This window comes from Diadema antillarum, unplaced genomic scaffold (genome assembly GCF_040938485.1).
Source record: "Diadema antillarum isolate AM-2024a unplaced genomic scaffold, OU_Dant_1.0 scf00000218, whole genome shotgun sequence".
Lineage (NCBI taxonomy): Eukaryota > Metazoa > Echinodermata > Echinoidea > Diadematoida > Diadematidae > Diadema > Diadema antillarum.
The window spans coordinates 489,911-497,073 of record NW_027271107.1 but is presented as its reverse complement, the minus strand read 5'-3'; positions in this window follow the sequence as shown (position 1 = coordinate 497,073).

Sequence of the window (7,163 nt, the reverse complement as noted above, 5' to 3'; positions counted from 1 at the left end):
AACTAAGGCGAGGGAAATGTAGGCCTACACTCAACATAGTCAGTAGCAAGACTGACTGGAAAGAATGTGTCCTTCAATGGATTCATGAAATATAAACCTTTATGGAATTTTCTCAATATATTTTCTGATTCATATCGCTGTCATGCTTTGTGATAATCACGAATTGTTGCAGTCTTCTCATCCAGCAATGGCGCTGCATGTCGAAGCTTTAAAAATGCATAACTTTTGAATGGAAAACAATTTTATTGTCCGATTTTCCCTCAAACTTCATTGATGTGTCGATTCCCTTACCCCCTTCTATACTCAGTATTATTTATATTACGGTATTATACGCAAACTAGTATGCTCATTCCCTCCCTTTCAAAGCACCCAGCCCCCTCCCTCCCCCCCCCCCCCCTCCCCCCCCCCCCCTCACCCGCGGTCTCTGGACTGCGCTTTAATACGGCAAGGCTTTTTCTGCCCCCCCCCCCCCCCCCACCAAAAAAAAAATTATAATAATAAATATATGAATAAATAAATAAAGAGAATAAATAAATAAAAATGAATAAATGAAACAAAATAGAATAAAATAAAATAAAATAAAATAAAATAAAATGAAATAAAATAAAAAATAAAAAAATCGAGAGCACTGCATCCCCTTTCTCATGTGAGCTCACATTCCAACCACGTATAGAAGCTCCCACTTTACCTCATTATACAATACATCAGAAGTATCAAGTGTGTGTGCATGTGTTCAAAATGAGATTTTAGAACTCACATTGAACCGAACAGAAATTAAAATCTAACGGCATAAATCAATACTTGATCAATTTTTCTATAATTTTCAAGATATTTTATAATTACCCCCATTCTAAAGAAATCTACGGGTGAATAAGTCAAATACACCTCTCCACTTTAGTTTCTTTGTTTGTTTGTTTAACAATTCTCGGGCCACATTTCGTCAAACAAAAAGTATACTCCGTGTTATGATGCCAGATATTTTGGGAACACTCAGCGCGGTCCCTATCCGACCCCCGAGTGGGCGCGTGGGATGTGTTCTTGCATGGTCTACGCTGTTAAAAACCCGGCATTTAATACGCAATGGAAGCAAAGCAATTACTAGTATCTACAGTCACGAGTTAGGCCCTATATCCGGATGCAGTTAAAGCAGCTAACAAATTTAAAGTGGGATTTCAATATAAGGATTTGTGTGGGTTTTTTAAATTGTTTTTTGTTCATCTGTTTTCTGGGGTGTGTTTTGGGGGCAGAAAGGAGTGATCAGGTCCATCAGATTATCCAGGTCATCATGCATCCACTCAAATAGCTTAATTTTAATCATCTCATCTAATTCAGGAGTTTGAATACAAAATTAGGGTACATAAATGTCATTTTCATTTTTTTAAAGGTATACTAAAGGTCGCATCATTAATAGAGACATGCGAAGAAAAGCTTCAAGGGCCAGAAAAGACACCGAATTTGCGGGTCCATTTGAATTACCCAGGCCATACTCTCTATTCTAAAATTGTTTTTAACCACTTCATCTAAATGAGAATTCGTACAAAAACTAATAATCAAACGCCATATTTTCATTTTTTTTAACTGCGTTCATTACTAAAAATACTTTCAAAGATAAGTTGAAGATAAGAACATATATTTTAATTATTTCCTTATTTTTTCATAATTCTAAATCTCAAATATCTCAAATTGATAGAACTGAGATAATTTAGTGGGGTAAGTTTCATTCGGAACTTTTCATATCGGTGTCAATTATTTGTTGTCATGTGAAGTTGCGTGATACAACTGTTTCACCAAATAATTGACCGTTTCACTAAATTAAGTCATAATAAAGAAGCCAGACGAAAATAAAAAAGGAAAAAAAAACTGACTTAATAGACCATATCATAATGTATGGAGTTGGAAACATTTATGGCATTAATGGCCACCTATAGGCCTACCTTAAAATGTATATTCCCTCATCGAAAAAAAAAAAAAGGAAAAAAAGTCAGGGATCCCGAGATACCCCACACCCAAGAACAGCTCAGCATTCCACAATATATTAGGGCATAATTATTCCTACATCAGGAATACCGGTACTTTCGGATGCCTTGATCAGTGACATGAAAAGTTAAATTGTTGAAAATTTTTAGCCTTTTGGCTTTGCCGAATCAGGGAGAATTGGTAGATGTACTTGAATATAAAATACTTGGCAATCTCGCTTCCAAAAATCATAGGCTAGGGTAAGCCCTTCATATCTGCGTTCTGCACGCACCTGGGATGAAAGTTGACCGAAAGATCGGTCTGTATCTGTCCGTCGGGGAATGTTCCGCGGAGACTGCGTATGTGCGTCTGGCTTCACAGATCCCCTCCGTATACAGACCGAAGTCAATGATTGCGGCTCCTGTGTGGAGCAGTCGCGCACAGATCAAACGTTACGATAAACCAATTTTCAGACAGCTTTTTTACATTCAAACAAGTATGACATGACATGACACATTATGCAGCAATATTTGGGATAAATTTCTCACATTGTGCAATCGAAATACTCACATAACCTCGGTTATAATGCAGAAATTTTATCGATATCGCAACATCGCCGTTCGCGAGCAGTAAGTCGCCATTTTGAATCTGTAACAATTGCTAAGCCAATCACATGCGAGGTACGTGTTTTAGTAAAACAAACACGTAGAAACTACCTCGCATGTGATTGGCTAATAGATTCATATAGTATGTTTCTGCAGTTTAAATGTGACGACGCGACAGGCTGTGTTTTACGTTGAAAATTCTCCTAAAATGTTGGATTATTCATTAATCTGGTGAGTGTAACGTATTCTTAAAAAAATAATTTCACCATACAAGCTTAAATTTGCCGACCTAGGGCCGTGAATTAGACGCAATCGAGAAGGGTGAGGTACCTCACCCAATTTTCAATAGAGACAGTGGTTAAGAACATCCACACAGCAATGGGTACTGCAACCTTCCGTCTGTCTACGGAGGACAGCGTTAATGGCAAAATATAAAAGAGTCCTCCGGACAGACGGATCTTTCTGTCTAGGATGAAAGCTGCAACAAGTACAACGTTGGTCAGTAGTCGACTCGGGTGGTACGTTATTTGTAGTGCATGATGCTGTACCCGAATGTACAGGCCTTGTGTAGTTTACTGTAGGTCATGTGCGCGAGGTTGTGAAACACCCTCCATACCAAAGCCAGTTCACTTACAGTTACACAGGAGTTTGAGCGAAAGCTGTTTAACTTGCTGACCAAATTACTACTTGTGAGATCGTAAAAGTATCGTCATTGAGATAGCATACGTCTTACCTTTGCTTGTAGATTGTATCTTATAGAAATATAGTCGTCTTCACGCACTGGTTTCCATTTTTACTGCAGCACGCATCCGGAAATGAAATTGCGTGATAGGTACCTAGGCTAGTTCACCAGCCGTTTTATGTGGCGGTAGTACCTCATCTCTGTAGTCTCTTTCCCATCGATTGTACAAATTGGTCAATGCACATTATATCAATACTGGGCCTTCCAAATGAGACACGGGAATGATTAAATCATTACCGGGTACGTTTTCTTTATTATCATCATTATCATTACTTCTCATCGCTGACAGACACAAAAATAAATAAAATAAATTGGAGTAGGAGTTACAGGCGTGAGCAATTAGATACAAATGGCTTCCTATAAACTGTGCTGAAAAGTGCATGAAGTTGTTTTCTTGTGTTAGGATGTTTTTAGAATTCTGTGTAAGAGTGTCAATAATTTGTCTTATTTGTTTGCACATTGTTGGGTTTTTGGGGTAATTTGACTTGGCAGGATGATCCTGTTCACATTTGTGAGCAAATGACTTGAAATTTTGCTTCAAGTTTACTGTAAACGAGCACCCTTGAACATAAACATGCACGAGAAGAGTGGTCATTGGACTACACACACACATACACACACACACACACACACACACACACACACCAAAGAGATCACCATATACTGAAATATGAAAACGAGTAGTTTTTGTTGATTGTAGAATTTAGGGTCCTACATATACACAATTAATTGCTGTTAAAAACTTTAATCTCTTATGCATCTCAGCAAATGGTCTAAATTAATTTGAGTCTGCTAAGACCTTATTTTGTCATAAAATACAACGTTAGTACTGACATTTTACATGAAGGACCCATATCCTCTCGTCACACCGCCAGCTACAATTAAGTAATCATTGATCCATCACATCTTCCTTAATTCCTTAAAGGACAAGTCCACCTTCATATACATGTGGATTGAGTGAAGGCAACAATATTAGTAGAGCGCATCAGTGAAAGTTTGGGGGATATCGGACAATCTGTTCATAAGCTGTGAATTTTTAAAGTATCTGTGCAGTCACTGCTGGATGAGAAGGTTACTACAGTGTATGATGTCACATGCATACAACGATATAATATATAAGGAAAATAAAAAGAGAATTTCACAAAATTTTACTTTTCGAATAAAGTGTGCACATTTCTTCGACTTGTCACTGATGTATATTATGGGTAATATTATTTCCCCTGCCTTCAGAAACAGAGAAGTCGAGTGTTCTTTTGTTATGCGAGACAAGTGAAAATATGTTGAATTTTCTTTCTTTCTTTGTATCGTTGTAAACATGTGACATCACAAATACTAGTCTTCTCATCCAGCCGTGACTGAGCAGAAACTTCAAAAATTCATAACTTTTGAACGGATTGTCTGATTTTCCTCAAACTCTCACTGATGTGTTCTACTACATATAGCTGCATTCACTCAACCCACATGTCTATGAAGATGAACTTGTCCTTTAAACCCATCTTGAAAGCTTTAGATCTGTTAATGTTTCCCCTTCATTCCTAAACAGACATATTTCAGTTGACTTAACTTGTTTTTTATTCAAAACCTTGCAAAAAAAATCGCCAATGTATACATTCAAGGACAAGTTCACCTTATCATATTTATGGAAGTCTACTTACTGAGCAGTGACTGCAGAGAAACTTCAAAAAATTCATACCTTGAACAGACTGATTTTCCTCGCACTTTCACTGATGTGCTCTACTAATATTGCTGCTTAACTCAATCTACATGTATATGAAGCTGAACTTGTTCTTTGAGAGTTTGATTTTATTACTTTAAATCACATACAATCTAAATCAAACACTCAAAGAAATGTCCTCTCCTCAACCATCTCAAGATAGTCAGGCAATACCAGACGACATCTCTGCATCAACTGCTTTATTAATCAAGTATACAAACTTCTGATGTGGTCAAGAAAATTGACTCTGTACATTCGTAAGTCGTCTCTTTTCACATGTAAAGAAGTATAGCACTTCATGATCGACATGTTAGTAGTGGATGCAGATTGTATTCTTTCTATAGATACATACGTACACAAACTGCAGTTTCAATTCGCTGTCGTGTCTATGTGCAGTTCCTTTTCTTCCAAGTCTGCACCTGGACACATGATTTTGATTTGTCATATTCCACAGTCAATGTGTGCTGACAAAGAAGACAGGTGCAGGCTCATGTAATAAGACCTAGACCCGTTTGGACTATAACTAAATATATGTACGTGTAGGGCCTATGTATTTTGAATTTCACTTCTGTATCAAGTTTTTCAACCTCATCTTACACAACAATAACGAAATCAGAGAATAGTCCAACATTATCTCTACACACAGACCACCAGAAACCCTGCAATGTAGTATGATGTGAGACACCTTTGTCTCTCTCACTCTTTTTCTTCTCTTTCCTTTGTTGTTGTTGTTGTTGTTGTTGAAAAAAACAAGATACATGGAGTTGCATTGAATGAAGATTCAGTCAAAAGACTTGTTCAAAACTCCACAACAAATACAAATCAAGATCATTTTAACACACTGCCTTGAGTTTTCTCCCTAGTTATTGTTAAAAGTTGTGATCTCTCCCATTAAAGAAATCAAAAACAAACAGACCCCCCCCCCCAAAAAAAAAAAAATATATATATATAGGGGCAATCACCTCTACATAGGATACAATCATGTACATGTAGCATATATTTACATCACCCAGTTCACAAGTATGCAATACATGTATCATATCAGGTGTTTTCATTATATCATACCTCTTTCAATCACATTTCTGCAATGTTACAAATGTTGCAAGTACAAACACACGTATGTGCATCATTTCATCCATGGATACATCAAAGTAACAAGCAACAGATGTAAGGAAGTACTACAATATATAAGTACATGTATTTATAATGTGATGGAAATACATTGTACAGTAAACCCCGCATTAGTCAACAAATCGTGTACCTCAACACAATGAAAAAGTCCCAATTTGTTTGTTTTTTCCCTTTTGTAACAATGTAATTTAAAGGGATAGTACAGTTTTGGTGGAGGTGAGAATTGGGCTTTTAACTTTTTGCGAGATACCAGGAAAACACTTATGAAATAGTACAGAGCATACCATTTTAAGAGGAATTCGAAGTTTACTTGATGGAAATCGGGTTAGGAATGACGGAAACATCCAAAAACAAGGTAAAACAAAGCGATTGTGTGAAAGTGTGGGTCCCACACTTTGTTAGAATCGCTCTTTTTGGATATCTCAGCTATTTCAAATCCAATTTTCATCAAATAAACATTGAATTCCTCATAAAATTACATGCTCTTTCATATTTCATAAGACGTTTTTCATTATCTCACCAAAAAATGTTAGAAATCTGAAGTTAGGTCTCAACCGAAACTGTACAATCCCTTTAACTTCTGGGTAAGTCAGCATTCCCATAAGTTGACAGATTTTCTCTGGTCCCATGCGTGTCGACTTACAGGATGTTCTGAAGAGTTTAATGCTCTCAATTGAAGGCAAAACTTGAGTAAAATTCTCCCAACTGCAAGACATATTGTTGGGTATCGGCCAACAGGGCATCCTAGAAAGAAAATAGGAATAATCTTTTGATATCTACAGCTCCTTACTTTTCTAGGGGTGGGATGTTTGATTAATGGAACGCTATGTCCATCAACGTTTATAGTCACCTTTGATGCAAAGTGATATAAGACATGATGAAATCTACAAGAAGACAGAATCATCAGGTAATCTACTGGAATTAAGTCTATGATCTACATCCGAATTAAACAAGACAGGGTTCAACATATAGAGCAAAATTTGAAATGTTGCTCTTCCCTTATTGGAGCAAACCA